An 18452-nucleotide genomic window follows, 5' to 3' on the forward strand; every position below is an offset into this window, starting at 1 on the left:
CTAAATCGATTCCGGCAAATGCCGGGATGGTTCCTTAGAAAGGGCACGGCCGATTTCCTTCCCCATCTTTCCCTCACCCGAGCTTGCACTCCGTCTCTAATGACCTCCTTGTCGACGCTACGTTAAACACTAATCTCCTCCTCCTCCTCCTCCTCCTCTAGTGTGCAATGGGTCACGATAAGAATGATTTCTGGTAAGCCTTCATGTGAGCTCGAATGTGCCTAGTTTTACCTTCGTGGTCTTGCCACAAGATATACGTAGGAGGAAGTAATATTTTGGTTGTATCTTATAGGGACATATGATCTAGGAATTTTGCCATTAAACCACACCACACTAGTGTTGGCTGATCACTTCCGTGACGCTTCCGCGCTTACTACATAAATCTGTAGCGAAATGTGCTGCTGTTCATTGGATGTTCTCTCTTTCCTCTATCAATACTATCTGGTACGGATTCCAGACTGAAGAGTGACATTCAATTATTGGTCGAACGTATGTTTTGTAAACTACCGCGTTTCTGGGTAGATTGTATTTCCTGGGGATTCTTCCAGCGAATCTCATTCTGTCATTTGCCTTACCTGCGATTAACTTTCCTTTGCACTCGCCCACTTTGAATCGTTACATACGCAAATTCCTAGACAATTTATATATGTGACTGACCCAGTAATTGTCCTGTGATCGTGTGATCCATCAATAATCGATCTCTCTGCCCATTTATGTACAATACGTTTCATTTGTTCATTCTGAGATTCAACAGCGTATCAATGTGGATCGTCTGAAGGTCTGTGTAGGTCATTTATAGATACACTGCACAAAAGAATTAAAGGATCACTTTTTCGAAATCCCGTAATTGTCTTCCATTGCGACGCATAAGTTAGAAATTTGGCTGAAAGGTATAATGGTGCATAATCGACATGGAAAGACTTTACGGAGTGACATAAAGGCATCAATGAAACCACCCTTTTCTTTGGGGGAAAACGATAGTTCGCAGTGTGATGAACAATAAGATGTACTTGCCAGAATGAGATTTTCACTCTGCAGCGGAGTGTGTGCTGATATGAAACTTCCTGGCAGATTAAAACTGTGTGCCCGACCGAGACTCGAACTCGGAACCTTTGCCTTTCGCGGGCAAGTGCTCTACCAACTGAGCTACCGAAGCACGACTCACGCCCGGTACTCACAGCTTTACTTCTGCCAGTATCCGTCTCCTACCTTCCAAACTTTACAGAAGCTCTCCTGCGAACCCTGCAGAACTAGCACTCCTGAAAGAAAGGATACTGTGGAAACATGGCTTAGCCACAGCCTGGGGGATGTTTCCAGAATGAGATTTTCACTCTGCAGCGGAGTGTGCGCTGATATGAAACTTCCTGGCAGATTAAAACTGTGTGCCCGACCGAGACTCGAACTCGGGACCTTTGCCTTTCGCGGGCAAGTGCTCTACCAACTGAGCAGGTAGGAGAAGGTAGGATACGAGGTACTGGCAGAAGTGAAGATGTGAGGACGGGGCGTGAGTCGTGCTTCGGTAGCTCTGTCTCGAGTCTCGGTCGGGCACACAGTTTTAATCTGCCAGGAAGTTTCAATAAGATGTATTTGTAGAATTTGGCCACAGCTGCTGCCCCCCGGGTGTTTTAAACATACTCCATGGATATTGCGGGGCAGCAGCCCCATTGAACGTGATCTCACCCCTTTCGAGTGTAACGTGATAGCAATTTTTGCTGTCCCATACAGCATGGAACCACCACAGACCAAAATAGCTCGACGAAATTTCAACGTGACCCGAAGCAGTGAAGTGTTTTATGCCTTTTCATCCCTCCTTTTTCGCCTCCTCTTTTGGCGTGATGATGAGACTGTCCGACACTGTCACCCGCTTAAATACAACGGTTAAGTGTCCATCCAGTTCGATAGCTCAGTTGGAGCCACCTTTCTGTGCACGTTAAAAGTGTAACCTGTCAGCCTAGGGGCTGCCTTGCGCCTGAGAGTCAGGCAACCCCTTTGACACGCTTAGGTGGAGTTTGTCTAGCTTCAGGCGCTAGAGCAACCACAAAACCGAATTTGCGTCGAAATTACTTTCACGTACATTTTCAACGAGCTCAAAAAAGGTGCAAGGGTTGCACCGAGGGCCTTGCTCAACTGGTCTTAAAAGGGAACTTAAATCGTTTTATTCACGCATTTGTCAATGCCGAACTCTCCCGTGACCAGGCCACAAGAGGACGCGAAGAAGAAGGGATGAAAATCGACACGCTAATTACAAAAGGAGGTCACATTCAGTGGGGCTGCAGCTCCGCAGTGTCCATGGAATAGGGTCGAAACGCCCAGGGGGTGGCAACAGAGGCCAGATTTGTCAAGAATGACTCTTGTTACTCGTCGCACAGCTATCGCGAAATTTGAGGGTATAAATACCCCAAGGGAAGAGGTGGTTTCATTGATGCTCTTTGTGTCACCCCCTGAGGCCTTTTCTTGTCAATTCTGAGAGGCGATGGGTCTGAAATGTTTTACAACACCTTACAGCTCACATGAACTTGTGAGGTGTGGCCTTTTTTTGGCATGTGTCGACAAGTTGTTGATTGAAGTGTCGCCGAGCCGGACGTTGAAGTCTCAGAGCAACGTGCTTTTGCACCATTGCAGAGGAAGTTCGTAAGCACCTTTGAGCTGAAATTCAAGTTTATGCATCGCGATGGGAGACAGTACGAACTTTCGTAAAAGTGATTCTTTAATTTTGTTGCGCACTGAATATTGTGAAACATATTGGTCCTTCGAACAACCCTACCACAACAAAGGTCAAAAGTTAATTATGATTGTGGTGCTGCTCAAGCTGCTAAATACTGCATTTTCGGGCAACAACAAAAGTTATATTATATGCCAGGTGTCATTAGAGTATAGTTAGTAAAGTCATTTCATGAAATAATGGATAAACTAGGCACTCATCTTTTCGTGTTTCCCACGCTGGTCTCGTTGTGAATTCATGGCTCTATAGACGAAAATCTAGGTAGTGATGATTCCAAGCTCGGATGCAAAGAGGCCTAGGTGTTATTCTGCGACATTCAAAAGTTTTGTAGTTGTGTTTCACAAACCATTCTTGAAGATTAAACTTGAAAATATTTTCCTCACTGTTAAAGTTGACATTTTATAAACTGACTACAATTTGCGTCTTTCCAACATGACGTCCAAGACTTGACTCTCTAATAACCGCTTACGCCCCCAAAAATCAGAGTTACAAGTACGACAAAGATCATAGTGACAAAAGAAAGAATACACATAAGAATAATATCATTGCAACATAAACAGATCGATGTATCAAAGTACTTCTACATTAATGAAATCAAATCTAAATGTTGTCTCAGAAATACGTTAACTACTTTTCAGAAACACAGTAGAATACTGCTAGTATCGAGAGGTTGAGGTGAGGTGCCGTAATGGTTACGTAATTCAAGTACCATTACATCCTGCAATTCTCTGTTGGGGTACGCCGTAAGTTACTTTTACATACGAAGTTTTCTCTTCGTTGGGAATGACAGGCTGTGTTTTGTTTACTGCAAACGCTTATCCTGATCACACAACTGGTCTGACACTCGCATTACGTACGCTCGTGTTTTGTTCATTAGGCAGCAGTGTTGAAGTGTATCGAACGCCTTTTGGAAGTTTAGGAATACGGCGTCAACCTGGGCGCCGGTATCTATTTGCTTTCGGGTCTTGTGGACGAAAAGAACGAGCCACGCTTCATACGATCGCTGTGTATGGAACCCATGTTGATTCCAACAGATGATATTTTCGGTTTACAGAAACACTATAATTTTCAAGGTTAAAACCCGTTCCAAAAGTAGTGCTCCATACCGAGTCATTAGGGAACGCTTCGGTCCTCCAGCGACATATAGCACATTACTGTTAGAAGCGGGGCAAGTTCTTCACATACTCAGTATATAATCATACTGGTATCCCTTCTGGTTCAATGGTCGTTCCTCTGCTGAGAGATTTCAGTTTCTTTTCCATCATGTGGGCACTTATTTCGATATCTGTCATTCTGGCGTTCGTACAACTATTTCCATAAGGAACTACAATGAAAAAGTTTTCTAAAAAGGCGTTTGGTATTTCGGTCTGCTCCGTGTTATCCTTCGTTTGGATGCCGCTACTGATTTACAGTAAGACCAAAACTTCTTAGGATTTTCTCCCAAGACGGTAGACAGAATTTCACTTTTGAATTCGTTGAACACTCCACGTATAGCCCCCCTTACTCTAAGTTCTGTTTAGTTCAGTTTTTACTTGCCTGTGAGGCTTCGGCTACGTTTAAATTTGCAGCGATGCTCTCTTTGCTTTCGTAGCAGCTTTCTAGCAGGTGCTGGAGAGGAAATTTTCATGTTGAATGGCCAGGTAATCTGAAACCTGTTTCTTCTTGCTCTTGCTACGGAGAAATATCTTCCTACCCCTCTTTATACACTAATGGAAATGGAAAAAAGAACACATTGACACCGGTGTGTCAGACCCACCATACTTGCTCCGGACACTGCGAGAGGGCTGTACAAGCAATGATGACACGCACGGCACAGCGGACACACCAGGAACCGCGGTGTTGGCCGTCGAATGGCGCTAGCTGCGCAGCATTTGTGCACCGCCGCCGTCAGTGTCAGCCAGTTTGCCGTGGCATACGGAGCTCCATCGCAGTCTTTAACACTGGTAGCATACCGCGACAGCGTGGACGTGAACCGTATGTGCAGTTGACGGACTTTGAGCGAGGGCGTATAGTGGGCATGCGGGAGGCCGGGTGGACGTACCGCCGAATTGCTTAACACGTGGGGCGTGAGATCTCCACAGTACATCGATGTTGTCGCCAGTGGTCGGCGGAAGGCGCACGTGCCCGTCGACCTGGGACCGGACCGCAGCGACGCACGGATGCACGCCAAGACCATAGGATCCTACGCAGTGCCGTAGGGGACCGCACCGCCACTTCCCAGCAAATTAGGGACACTGTTGCTCCTGGGGTATCGGCGAGGACCATTCACAACCGTCTCCATGAAGCTGGGCTACGGTCCCGCACACCGTTAGGCCGTCTTCCGCTCACGCCCCAACATCGTGCAGCCCGCCTCCAGTGGTGTCGCGACAGGCGTGAATGGAGGAACGAATGGAGACGTGTCGTCTTCAGCGATGAGACTCGCTTCTCCTTTGGTGCCAATGATGGTCGTATGCGTGTTTGGCGCCGTGCAGGTGAGCGCCACAATCAGGACTGCATACGACCGAGGCACACAGGGCCAACACCCGGCATCATGGTGTGGGGAGCGATCTCCTACACTGGCCCTATACCTCTGGTGATCGTCGAGGGGACACTGAATAGTGCTCGGTACATCCAAACCGTCATCGAACCCATCGTTCTACCATTCCTAGACCGGCAAGGGAACTTGCTGTTCCAACAGGACAATGCACGTCCGCATGTATTCCGTGCCACCCAACGTGCTCTAGAAGGTGTAAGTCAACTACCCTGGCCAGCAAGATCTCCGGATCTGTCCCCCATTGAGCATGTCTGGGACTGGATGAAGCGTCGTCTCACGCGGTCTGCACGTCCAGCACGAACGCTGGTCCAACTGAGGCGCCAGGTGGAAATGGCATGGCAAGCCGTTCCACAGGACTACATCCAGCATCTCTACGATCGTCTCCATGGGAGAATAGCAGCCTGCATTGCTGCGAAAGGTGTATATACACTGTACTAGTGCCGACATTGTGCATGCTCTATTGCCTGTGTCTATGTGCCTGTGGTTCTGTCAGTGTGATCATGTGATGTATCTGACCCCAGGAATGTGTCAATAAAATTTCCCCTTCCTGGGACAATGAATTCACGGTGTTCTTATTTCAATTTCCAGGAGTGTATTCTCACTTACAACCGTATACAGTGATGCTGTAACGGCCATACGATAACTCATTCCCTGTTCTAAGCTAAAGGTTCTGATCTGTTAGTCACCAAGACGTCTAAGACGTTAGCTTCACGTGTCTGTTATCTAATTAACTGCTCAGTGTAATTTTCTGATAACGCATGTAGAAAAATTTCACATGATTCCTTGTCCCTGTTAACCGCCCAATCACTTGAGTCGCCAGTAAATAGTTGGTAAGCTGGTATTTCCAACTAATACTTCAACAAGACAAGGAAATTTACGCGTAATATTCTGTAAGTTCCCCTCAAACATTCCGCCACTGCTGCTCCTGAGGCAGGGATCTATAAAAAGCATCCGATGATCCAGCTTTAACACTTATCTTCACCCAAATTATTTTGCATTCGGAGTCTTAACCATACTAGATACAATGTTTTTACTCCTATTACACGCCTGCACCACCAGTGTTCAACTTATTTTTGCTACTAATATTTTAATCGGAATTTACAATGTAATTGCTATAAACATCCTGTTTTAGCCAGGTTTCTTTCCTTAGTACCATGTGGGCACTATTAACATTTACATGCGAGACTAGGTCTGGTACCTCTCCATAAACGTTGCTTCAGTTACCTAATGCTACAGCAACATTTTATTTCTCCAATAGGAATGCTATTTCTTTAACGGGTATAGTATTCTTCCCACTTATATATCTGACCTTATCGTATCGGACCAGTTAAGAGATTTTCTAAACTCCCCCCCCCCCCCCAACCCCCCCGCTCCCCCCCCCCCCAAAAAAGAAACTCGCTCCACGCATACTCTGCTACTTTAATAGTGTAGTATTCGCCGGACCAGTTAAGGGGGGTGGGGGATCCTACAGTTTTCTACCCGCTAACTAAGGTTGAGAAATCTGATTCTTGATAGAATCGTCTGAACCTTTGGTATAAGACTGCCAGTCGCCTACAAACAAGAGGACCGCGATCGTTTCTGGGAACGACGCTGCCAGATGCTGGCTCTCCTTCCACCTTGAAAGTGAGACCAGCTATTATAACTAAAGCAACGAGCTGGCTGTAGGAACCGAGGGTGGCCTTTGAACCCAGACAGTGGGCGTCATTCGTGCCAGCATTAACCACAATTTTCAGCCCGGTGCATCCTGTGCACTTAGTCATTGCAACCAAGCCTCCTCCATATCACTGACGCGATCCCTGGGAAGCAAACTTAGCTTACACTGGCCTTCTTTCCTGACCTACCTGTTATATATTGGAACCTCCTGTGACAAGCAGTCCCGCCCTCTGGGCTAGTTCAGACCTTCTGGGAAGATCAGCCTCATCCCTACAGACGAGGCATCCCAGGATGACTCAGATGTACTCTGAGCAGAGCGTAATAACAAAAACCTGTTTTTAAGGCTACTTTGAGCAGGGGGCAATATCCCAAACCTGTTTTAAAAACACAAAGGGAGAGCTGTGTGACTAATACTGTCTCTCGCATTCCACCGAGATATTCGCGACCCCGCCACTCTACACCATTCACTGACAGGTAAGTGTCGATCTGCGAGGACGTACAGACTGTAGATGCTGCATTAGGAATCTGAGACGACGCTATAGGCTCAAGAGGTGCCAAAGCATTCGTCTGAGGTGCTCCAACGCAACCACAACCCAGACCATCGTTCTCAAGCCTCTCGACGGTGGCCCAACGTAGCTTCCGGCTCCTTATGGACAATGGCCACTTGCCCCCGACATCTACACACAACAAGCGCAGCCCCTATTCATCTTTAATCAATTTTTATTTGTAAAGCAATTAATAAAACAGAAACCCAAGAAGAGGCTGGGTGAAATCTACGTTCTGCTGCTACATTACTTGTGGTTTTTACCACACTCCAAAGTCGGCTCAAACAATGCAGATGCACTAAAATTTATGCATAAAATTAGAATAAGGTAGTATCTACTTGTCAACGTAGTAAGAAACACAGTGTGAAAACAAAATCCTAAATAAAACAGAAACTGCTGACACTGCTGGCACGTCTGCTCGACCCAAGAAGAGGCTGGGTGAAATCTACGTTCTGCTGCTACATTACTTGTGGTTTTTACCACACTCCAAAGTCGGCTCAAACAATGCAGATGCACTAAAATTTATGCATAAAATTAGAATAAGGTGGTATCTACTTGTCAACGTAGTAAGAAACACAGTGTGAAAACAAAATCCTAAATAAAACAGAAACTGCTGACACTGCTGGCACGTCTGCTCGACTCCATGGCTGTGGCACTGGCTTTATACTTCTTTTGAAATATCATAATAAATAAGATATACGTCATACACTAAATTATATGTCATAGTGAACTAATAGTTCAGTCCGGGCAGGTTACACTGTAACTGCAACATATCATCTGGAGACGAGCAACATGGCCTGAAACCAGTCATTTTGAAACAATCAGTGATCAACAGACAGAAAATAAGCCTTTCTTGTATAAGTAAGAATCGTGGATACGGTTTTTTGTCCAGTATTGGTTACATTTCTGAAGCAGCTCTAACACAAAAAGTGAAGAAACTGTACGTTAAAGACCTTCAATGCATTGTCAAATAAAAATGTTATTATTCAAGCTACATGTAGTACAGTTTGCCCATTACATATCTGCGAAACACAGACTTGGCTGTCTCTACCGAAATGCTTCAGAGGTAAGTAAAAAAATCAGCAAGTTTATGTCATGGCAACATAGACAGGCAGTACCAGAAACCATTCTGAAGGGGAGACGTGCCTGAAATCGGCTCAAAAAATCGAAATTTCTTTTTCGACATACACTGTTGTTATCTTATGTGAAATTTGTTTCATACAGATCTAAAGATTATTTTATTTGCTGCTGACGTATTTCCAATACATTGCACGTTGCACTACCCCAAATTTAGTCTCACTATACGTTTTCGAGTACATTACTTGGTGTTTGCTCTAAGAGATGTAAGAATCTCTTGATAATTAAGTGGCTTTCCAGCATGTTCCCTAGCTGAGAACTCCACTGAGTTTCTCATTACGATCTGAAGGTATGTTTCGTTTGTTTCTTTGCACATGTGAACTGCTGTGAGGTTCACATCATTTGTGTAAGTAAGATGGCGAGATGGGTTTGTTTGTGTGGTCATCTTCCGCATTCCATTTACCACTACGATTTTCTCCCAGATATATCCCATGATCACTGTCCAGGCCATCGCCCACCCCCCCCCCCCCTCCCCCTTGGGAAAGAAGCACCCCTCTCACAATTTCACCAACTCTCTCTCTCTCTCTCTCTCTCTCTCTCTCTCTCTCTCTCTCTGACACACACACACACACACACACACACACACACACACAATATCGTTTCATAAGCACTGTAGCTGTGATGAATCAAAAACAGTTAAGGAAGTCAATTATAAATAGTGCAGCCCAAGAAATAACGCAAAATGCCAAAAACTGCAGATGTGAAATGCCTGTCGGCATCAACCACTGCTAGCAAGAGGGGAAGGTGCAGACTATGTAAAAAATACCGTAAGTAGCTTACAGATTATCTTCACAAAGAAAACGCTGTTTTTAACCTAAAAGAATCAAAAAATAAATGTACAAACGTATGTATCCAATTTACAGAATGCCGCAGATGATGTTTTGTAAATAAAAGCGAAATGCTCCAGGTGTAATTCTTTTTAATCACATTGCATTCAAAACAGATAACTTATAATAACAGAAGATGCAGAGAGTTGAGAAGTTTTCTCCTAAGGTAACGATTCAGAGAAAAGACACACAAATATTTTAACTACAGTAGAAGAAAAAAGTTACATAAGTGTCTAATAAAAAAGACAAGCTATAAATAACGTAGCATTCACCCCAGTGGTCCTAAAATCAGGTTCAAACAAGAAAGAGCATTAGCTACAGGCAGAAATTTTGAGCATAAACACTCTTTAGCAGTGGTAGTTTAAGGTCCTGGCTAGTTATTAACGTATAAAGATGTGCTTACTTTCTAAAGTTTAGAATCTCAGCGAAAGTTTGAACTGTGTGATTTGGAACTCTGACTAAAAATTTTGTTTGTGGACTATGAAACTTTAAAGAAAGTATTTAAAGCTGTTTTATGTTTTAAGGATGGTGTGTCAAGAAGTGAAGTACTGACAAGCAGTGATTCCAGAATACACAGTATATATTCGATTTTTCAGATTTTCGTAAGACAGGCAAAAGAACACTTAACTGCAAACACTAAATCATGAAGTGAACTACAGTCAAGGAAAAAAGGACAGAAAATGCCTGTGATTCATATGATGCTGAACATGAGGCAGAAAAATAATTATAGATGTTGTGATAAAAATTTGTGGATTAGAGACAAATAAAACCATTACCTCGTAATGTGATTGTATCTCCTATACGTAACATTTTTTCTAATACAATATATCAGAAGATCTTCAAATTTGCTGTCGATTTTCCTAGACAACTTTGCAATTATAGCGCTGATATTTAAGAAAACGTCAGTTGGTAACTGTGTCTGACAAGGAGACCTTATGGGCTGCTCTGTCCTCTTCATCTTCCTACATATCTTTACAACCTGACGGTCGGTGCCCAGTCATCAATTCACTGAAGCAGTATGACGAAATACACAAAACAACTCGATAAAATCACCTTTGAAGACTAATACTAAAGACTAAACCCTGTTAAATACATAATATTTCAAAAAATTTAATATTGTGGCCAGTAGTTGAGCATATATCTTAAAAGTCTTGTAATCATGTTCAAATGACGCTATTACTAAATTCTTCTTATTTTTATTTCAATTCTGTATTTGTTATCAAATAGAAATATTAAGGAATTTTGAATGATACTTTTTGTAAAAAGAACATGATTTTAATTTTTAATTACTAACTGCATGAAAATGCAGCCTTTACACTATATTAAAATTTGATACAAAAGTCAAACATAAAATACAATTTTTTTAATATTTTATTTAAATAAGATGTTTTATATATCTATATCCAATTTAATTTAGTTTCATAGAACTAGAAAAAAACTCAAAGATCTTTTTTTATTAAAAAGTTATGTTTCAGCATTTATTAACTAACATTTCAATTAGCTTATAAATATAGAATTTAAATAAAAGTGAAAAAAATTCACCAGTAATGAAATTTGAACAAGAGACTTTACAATTGCAAGACTTTTACACAATGCACTTCTTTCCAGTTACAACGTTAATAAGTTAGAAATGTTCTGCACTTAACAACATTTGGAAATCTTTTAATCTTCAAAGGCGATTTTTTAAAATCTTTTTTTTTATAACTTCTTGGAAAAATGATGTCCAGCCGTCAGGTTGAAGCAATGTATGCAGACAATGTCCTTTTCAAGTTTCTGCTTTTAATAGTTCATTCAGAATGGTGTCTATACATCTTGAAAATTAACAGTGTTAACAAGGGAATCGACTCATTTACGACTCACCTAATGAATACACACTAAAATGCAAGAGTTTTTGTTGTCATTCACTAATAAAATATATATCAACTTATTTTGCATAACTGAAAAGATCATATCACTGACAATGTTTGCCTGAACCTACAAGAAGCTAATCTACCAGTGTAGAGATACAGATGACCTTAACATACAGAAAGTCTGCCGAAATATGTACATTGCACAATCATTTCAGGCAAATGTAGCCTTGACATCATGACTCTAACAAGTGCAAAACTTATAGACGTTCATGGAAGGAAATAAAACACCAGCAGTGATACAGAAGCTATCAGACTGCATTATTAGGCAATATTTTGCGCAAGTGTATCCTAAAATAACAAGAAAAACATATAAAAGAAGGAATGAAAATATTACACAGCCCTAAATGCAGGCAGACGTATTTAGAGAAAACCTGTAAAATTTGTTTTGGGTGTAAAGCAGCTAGGACGTAAATGCATTGATTTCTATTGGACATGTCGAACAACAAAAAAAGTACAACTGAGAGTACAATATGAAAACTGTTAGAAAAGAAAAAGAATATCATTAGTACAAAGAAAGTTATTGTACCTCAATATTCATCTCCATATGGATTATTTACTTAAACTGTTGATACTGAGGCTGTCAGAGCCTCTCTTACATCTAACCAGGTATTGTACATATTTTACATTATTTTAGTTATGACAAACACGTTATTAATTACATCTAATATAAAATCTAACACTGGGAACTTACAATGACAAATAGTGCAAAAGAACAAGAGTTTATTTTTGTTCATGATAAGTACAACAAGAAAGACAAATTACAGACAGATAGATTTAAATTACAAGCTTTAGCAGAAGTGGACATGAGAAGATAGACGAAAGAGGAATAAAAGAGCAAAGATTCTTACTGAAAAAAAACAAGTAATTTAGATAGATGACAGGAAAATAGCTGACCGACTGAGAAATGAAAAGAGAAAACAGAGTAAATGGGAGAAGATGGGAGCATTTGCATTATGGTTTGAGAGAGGGTATAATGGACCATACATTAACTTTTGGTGAAACCTTATGATGTTGACAGAAGGAAGCGCTTTAGCTTGTTTTCAAAGTAACAGAGCACTGAATTGAGTCCAGAGTGTAGGTTAGCTTGTTCCAGAAGCTGACAGCGGCAATAGAGAAAAAGTCTGCGAAATTTTTTGCTTTGAGGATGGGCACAGTCATGGTACCAGATAAGCGTGAACATTTGTTTCGATTATGATGAGATGTCTGGTACTTAATCTCTGATACTAAGAGCATGGGTGCTGAGGAGCCGAAGAAGTAGGCATAGTGTATGGCAGTCACGTAATTAATCTGGCTACAACTTGCTTAACTTGATGTATGAAGCACTGACATCATCAAATGGATGTTGCAAATATGATACACACAAGCATTCATGGTTGGTTCTCACTGGTTAGTCTTCATTAGTCGCACCATCTTGAATTACATCATAATAGTGGAGGTTGGTAGAATAAGTGGTTGGTTTAGGTGTCACATCCTACGGATATATATTATGGATCTTCTGCAGAACATAGAGGCAAACAGAACTCTTTCTGGATGTGACGTCAGTATTTGTTGCCGAGTTCACATGTCCACTCACAGATACACTAACGTTATTCGCTGCTTTGGGTACCATACAGAGAAACCGTTGAAAAGAACGAGAGGTAGTCGTTCGTGAAATTTGGAATCAACTGACTTCTTATAGGGTAATAACATAAGTAGTGCATTTTAACATTTAGTTAAAGGGCCAGGGTTTTCGCCCATGTGGATCGTTTGGACGATGGTATTATTGATATTTTTATGTTTGAATCATACATAAAGCTGTAAGTCGTTGGCATAGACATAGTATTTAGGGCACAGGTGGGCAACCGGTGGCCCGCGGGCCGGACTCAGCCTGTGACTGTTTTCAGTCCGGCTAGTGGAAGAAATTTGACAGTTAAATAAACGTAAACATAAGAAAATTAGGTGAAAATAAATTAAAAGTACTCTCAAAAATGCATGTTTCAAGACATAATTTGCTGCCGTGGTGCGTCAAGAAAGGGGTGCCATTCGTATTGATCCATTACTCCATAACCATTCACGTGACCGACGCTGTAGTTTTGGCTTTATGCGCTACGAGCATTGCTGTTGCATCAATGGACAAGCCTGCGCGTGAGCTTAAGTAAGCATTTGAAACAGGTCTGAGGGTCACCAAAAGTTGCCCGTGGCTGATTTAGAGGAAAAGATATCATCATTTTCCTGTTTTTAAATTCCGTTATTTTATTATTTTCAAACTTTTTTTAAATTTTGACCACGAAATAGCTTGTACCTACAAACTTATTATTTCCAGTATCCGCTTTTACAGTTTTGTTTTTATTTTTTTAACTTTTAGTTTTAAAACTTCCCTCTACGCCCCTTATTGCATATCCTACAAGTATATATAACCGCATATCTCATGTAAAACAACCAACAATCACATGAATGTCACAGAATAAAATTCTTCACTAATGACAACATACGACAAAGGACAAGATAACAAAATGACTGGTTAGAACTAAACACCATCACCAACAAAATTTCACAAGCCCTCCACACAGTACACAAAAAATGGTTCAAATGGCTCTGAGCACTATGGAACTTAACATCTGAGGTCATCAGTCCCCTAAAACTTAGAACTACTTAAACCTAACTAACCTAAGGACATCACACACATCCATGCCCGAGGCAGGATTCGAACCTGCGACCGTAGCGGTCACGCGGTTCCAGACTGAAGCGCCTAGAACCGCTCGGCCGGCACACAGTACACAGACAGGAGTGACTGTACATGAGACGGAGAATAGGGAAGCACCCCACATGACAACACATGGAACAATTCTGACAACAGCTCAACTACCGACTCAGATGCCCCCAACAAACTCAGAACAAAACAACATGATTCATAGAATAATATAAAAAATAAGAAGAACAATGAAGAAAGTATATATATTGAATACTATCCAACGATAGAAAATGTATAAAAATGTATAAAGCGTATAAGGATTGTAATTATAGAAAAGTAACACGTAAATAATTGCTAAGTTTAACTTCATAACGGCATACATAACAGAAATACACTGAGCTGAAACGTCCGGGGGGGGGGGGGGGGGGGGGGGCGGCGAGGCTCCACAAACTTCTGAGGCTCCCCTTCCACAGAAAAAGCCATGACATTGCCAGTAATCAACAGTAAAATTAATATGGGAAACGTATACTAAATTATTAAACGAGAGTCGTCCAAAAAGTAAGTTCCGTTTCTATTTCTATCCGCGGCAGCGCTACGATCGCAGGTTCCGAGCACGCGCGGCAGTTACTCTGACTCAAGGAGAAAACATGTACACCATTTTCAGATCGCTGCTGCCGACGTGTGCTTTCTAGTGCCTCTTTATAATGTCAGCCGTAGTTGCAAATGCTGCCGCGTGTGAAATTAGATCTGTGATTCGTTTTCTAAATTCTAGGAAAGTTAAACCAAAGGAAATTCATCGGCAAATCTGTGAGGTTTACGAACAAAATGCTATGAGTGATTCAATGGTTAAGAGATGGCTCAGACTGTTCAATGAAGGACTGCTCGATGAAGAACGAAGTGGACGCCGGTCTGTGGTTACTGATGAACTGGTTTACACAGTTGAAGATTAAGCACGACTGTAAGTTTACACTTAGTGCCCTTGCTATGGAATTTCCGCAAATCTCGCGATCACTAATTCATGAAATTGTTACTAAAAAACTGAAATTTCGAAAACTTTGCCCCTGTTGGGTACCAAAAATTCTTACTGAACAACAAAAAACAACGGATGGGCAGTGCACTTCAGTTTTTGATACGCTACAATGAAGAAGGAGATGTTTTTCTTTCTCGGATAGTCACGGGGGAGGAAACTTGGGTATCGTACGACACCCCTGAAACAAAACGGTAATCAGTGGAATAGAGGCACACTTTATCCCCAACGATGATTAACTTAAGCAAGTCTTGACACCTCGAAAAGTCATATGCACCGTTTTTTGGGGACAAAAAAGGCATTTTGCTGATGATTTCTTACCATGAGGCCAAACAATCAATGCACATGGTTACTGCGAGACCATTAAGAAGAAATAGCGCCGCGCAATACAGAACAAGCGCCGAGCATTACTGTGAAAAGGTGATTATTTTTTTTCTTTTTAAATCACGATAATTCCCGACCTCACAAGACGAATATGACCAAACAACTCGTATGTGAATTTCAGTGGGACGCGTTTGTTCATCCTCTGTACTGCCCGGACCTCGCTCCTAGCGACATTCTCTCCTCTTAACCCTGAAATCTGTCCTTGGTGGTCAACACTTCAACGATGATGATGGGCTGAAAGAACATGTTACCACATGGTTGAATACACAGGCGGCAACCTTCTATGAAAAAGGCATACAAAAACTTGTGCCACGCTACGACAAGTGCCTACAAAATTTCGGAAGCTATGTAGAAAAGTGGTTTAACAGTTGTAGATTTTTGTACAATAAATACTTTTTCTGTGTCTGTACATGTTTGTTTTATATAACCAAACGGGACTTACTTTGTGGACATACCTCATATTTAATGAAATTTATAAACAACACATTAATATCATTTATACTTAGGTAAAAGCAAACTGCTGCGCCATCTGGGATCGGCTCAAAGTTGTTCCGATGCCCTCCCACCTGGCACACCTAGGTAGTGGGACACTTTCGTCCTTTAAAAACCTCTCCTATCATCTATTAGCTTCTTCTTAAATTTTTAAATTGTCTCTGTTTACTTTTCCTCAATTTATGTTCATTTTATTCCAGTACCAAATATTTATTGTTGCTCTTGTTTCACTGCTCAAGAAAAAAAAATGTTAGAAGTATGGAACAATGTCTTGTAAAATGAAAAACTGTAAAATGTATGACCTGCTCTTTTTTTTTAAAAAAAAAAAGCAGCGAATCTATCAATAAGCAATAGATGAAATGAAAGAAATGTCATCTTGCACCAAAACATCTACAGTCAAAAGCCCTCACCATTTGTTCCTGATTGCAGGATGTAAGTGATTTGTGGAACATCTGAGTTTTAATTACTGGTCATTGCGAATCGCCTTTCTATGTAGCATTCCAAAATTACCTGTTCTGTACTTGAAAAGAGAATGAGCATGACTTGTCCTTCTGAAGGGTGAGGGAAGATTTTTATGGTTTTGGCGCCATTCCTTACTCGATATTTTCGTTTCAGGTTGGTGTTGATGTACACAGGTTTCGTCTCCTGTTACAATTCTGTTCAGAAATGCATTTCTTTCGACCTGGAAACGCGCTGATCTCTCATTTCAGCAGCCAACTGACGTGGTAACCAACTTGCCCAGACTCTACTGAATCGCAGCACATCATGGGCAATACTGTGTGTTGGTCTGACGCTAATGTCTGAAACGGTAGCTGTCTTGTTTACAGTAATACGCCATTTTCTTTCGCAAGCTCTTTCACCGCAGAAATTTTTTCGTTCATCACCACATGGTGTGCCTGGCCAGGGCGCGCATTATCTTCCACAGAAGTTGCGACTTTTTTATACTTGACTGCACCACTCGCATACCTGCTGCAGGGACATATGCAAATCATCATACTGTTCTTTCATCACCGGTTTAACAGCTTCACTACTCCAAGAACGTAGCACAGGCAGCAGCTCAAATGCGGAACGAGTCGACAATGGGCCTGTCACCTTTACACTGACACAACAACAAGCTGTCAACTGGTGGTCATTTCTCAAAGCACAAGGATAACGCCTGCCAACTGCCAAATCAATAGTTCAACTTTTAGTAATCTGATTGCACTTTTAAGGTTATCTGAATCATCCTCGTACATGTAGGAATGTACAGGGTGTTTCAAAAATGACCGGTATATTTGAAACGGCAATAAAAACTAAACGAGCAGCGATAGAAATACACCGTTTGTTGCAATATGCTTGGGACAACAGTACATTTTCAGGCGGACAAACTTTCGAAATTACAGTAGTTACAATTTTCAACAACAGATGGCGCTGCAAGTGATATGAAAGATATAGAAGACAACGCAGTGTGTGGGTGCGCCATTCTGTACGTCGTCTTTCTGCTGTAAGCGTGTGCTGTTCACAACGTGCAAGTGTGCTATGGACACGGTTTATTCCTTAGAGCAGAGGATTTTTCTGGTGTTGGAATTCCACCGCCTAGAACACAGTGTTGTTGCAACAAGACGAAGTTTTCAAATGAGTTTTAATGTAACCAAAGGACCGAAAAGCGATACAATAAAGGATCTGTTTGAAAAATTTCAACGGACTGGGAACGTGACGGATGAACGTGCTGGAAAGGTAGGGCGACTGCGTACGGCAACCACAGAGGGCAACACGCAGCTAGTGCAGCAGGTGATCCAACAGCGGCCTCGGGTTTCCGTTCGCCGTGTTGCAGATGCGGTCCAAATGACGCCGACGTCCACGTATCGTCTCATGCGCCAGAGTTTACACCTCTATCCATACAAAATTCAAACGCGGCAACCCATCAGCGCCGCTACCATTGCTGCACGAGAGACATTCGCTAACGATATAGTGCACAGGATTGATGACGGCGATATGTGCGTGGGCAGCATTTGGTTTACTGATGAAGCTTATTTTTACCTGGACGGCTTCGTCAATAAACAGAACTGGCGCATATGGGGAACCGAAAAGCCCCATGTTGCAGTCCCATCGTCCTTGCATCCTCAAAAAGTACTGGTCTGGGCCGCCATTTCTTCCAAAGGAATCATTGGCCCATTTTTCAGATCCGAAAGGATTACTGCATCACGCTATCTGGACATCCTTCGTGAATTTGTGGCGGTACAAACTGCCTTAGACGGCAGTGCGAACACCTCGTGGTTTATGCAAGATGGTGCCCGGCCACATCGCACGGCCGACGTCTTTAATTTCCTGAATGAATATTTCGATGATCGTGTGATTGCTTTGGGCTATCCGAAACATACAGGCGGCGGCGTGGATTGGCCTCCCTATTCGCCAGACATGAACCCCTGTGACTTCTTTCTGTGGGGACACTTGAAAGACCAGGTGTACCGCCAGAATCCAGAAACAATTGAACATCTGAAGCAGTACATCTCATCTGCATATGAAGCCATTCCGCCAGACACGTTGTCAAAGGTTTCGGGTAATTTCATTC

Source organism: Schistocerca gregaria, chromosome 2 (genome assembly GCF_023897955.1).
Source record: "Schistocerca gregaria isolate iqSchGreg1 chromosome 2, iqSchGreg1.2, whole genome shotgun sequence".
In the NCBI taxonomy this organism is placed as follows: Eukaryota; Metazoa; Arthropoda; class Insecta; order Orthoptera; family Acrididae; genus Schistocerca; species Schistocerca gregaria.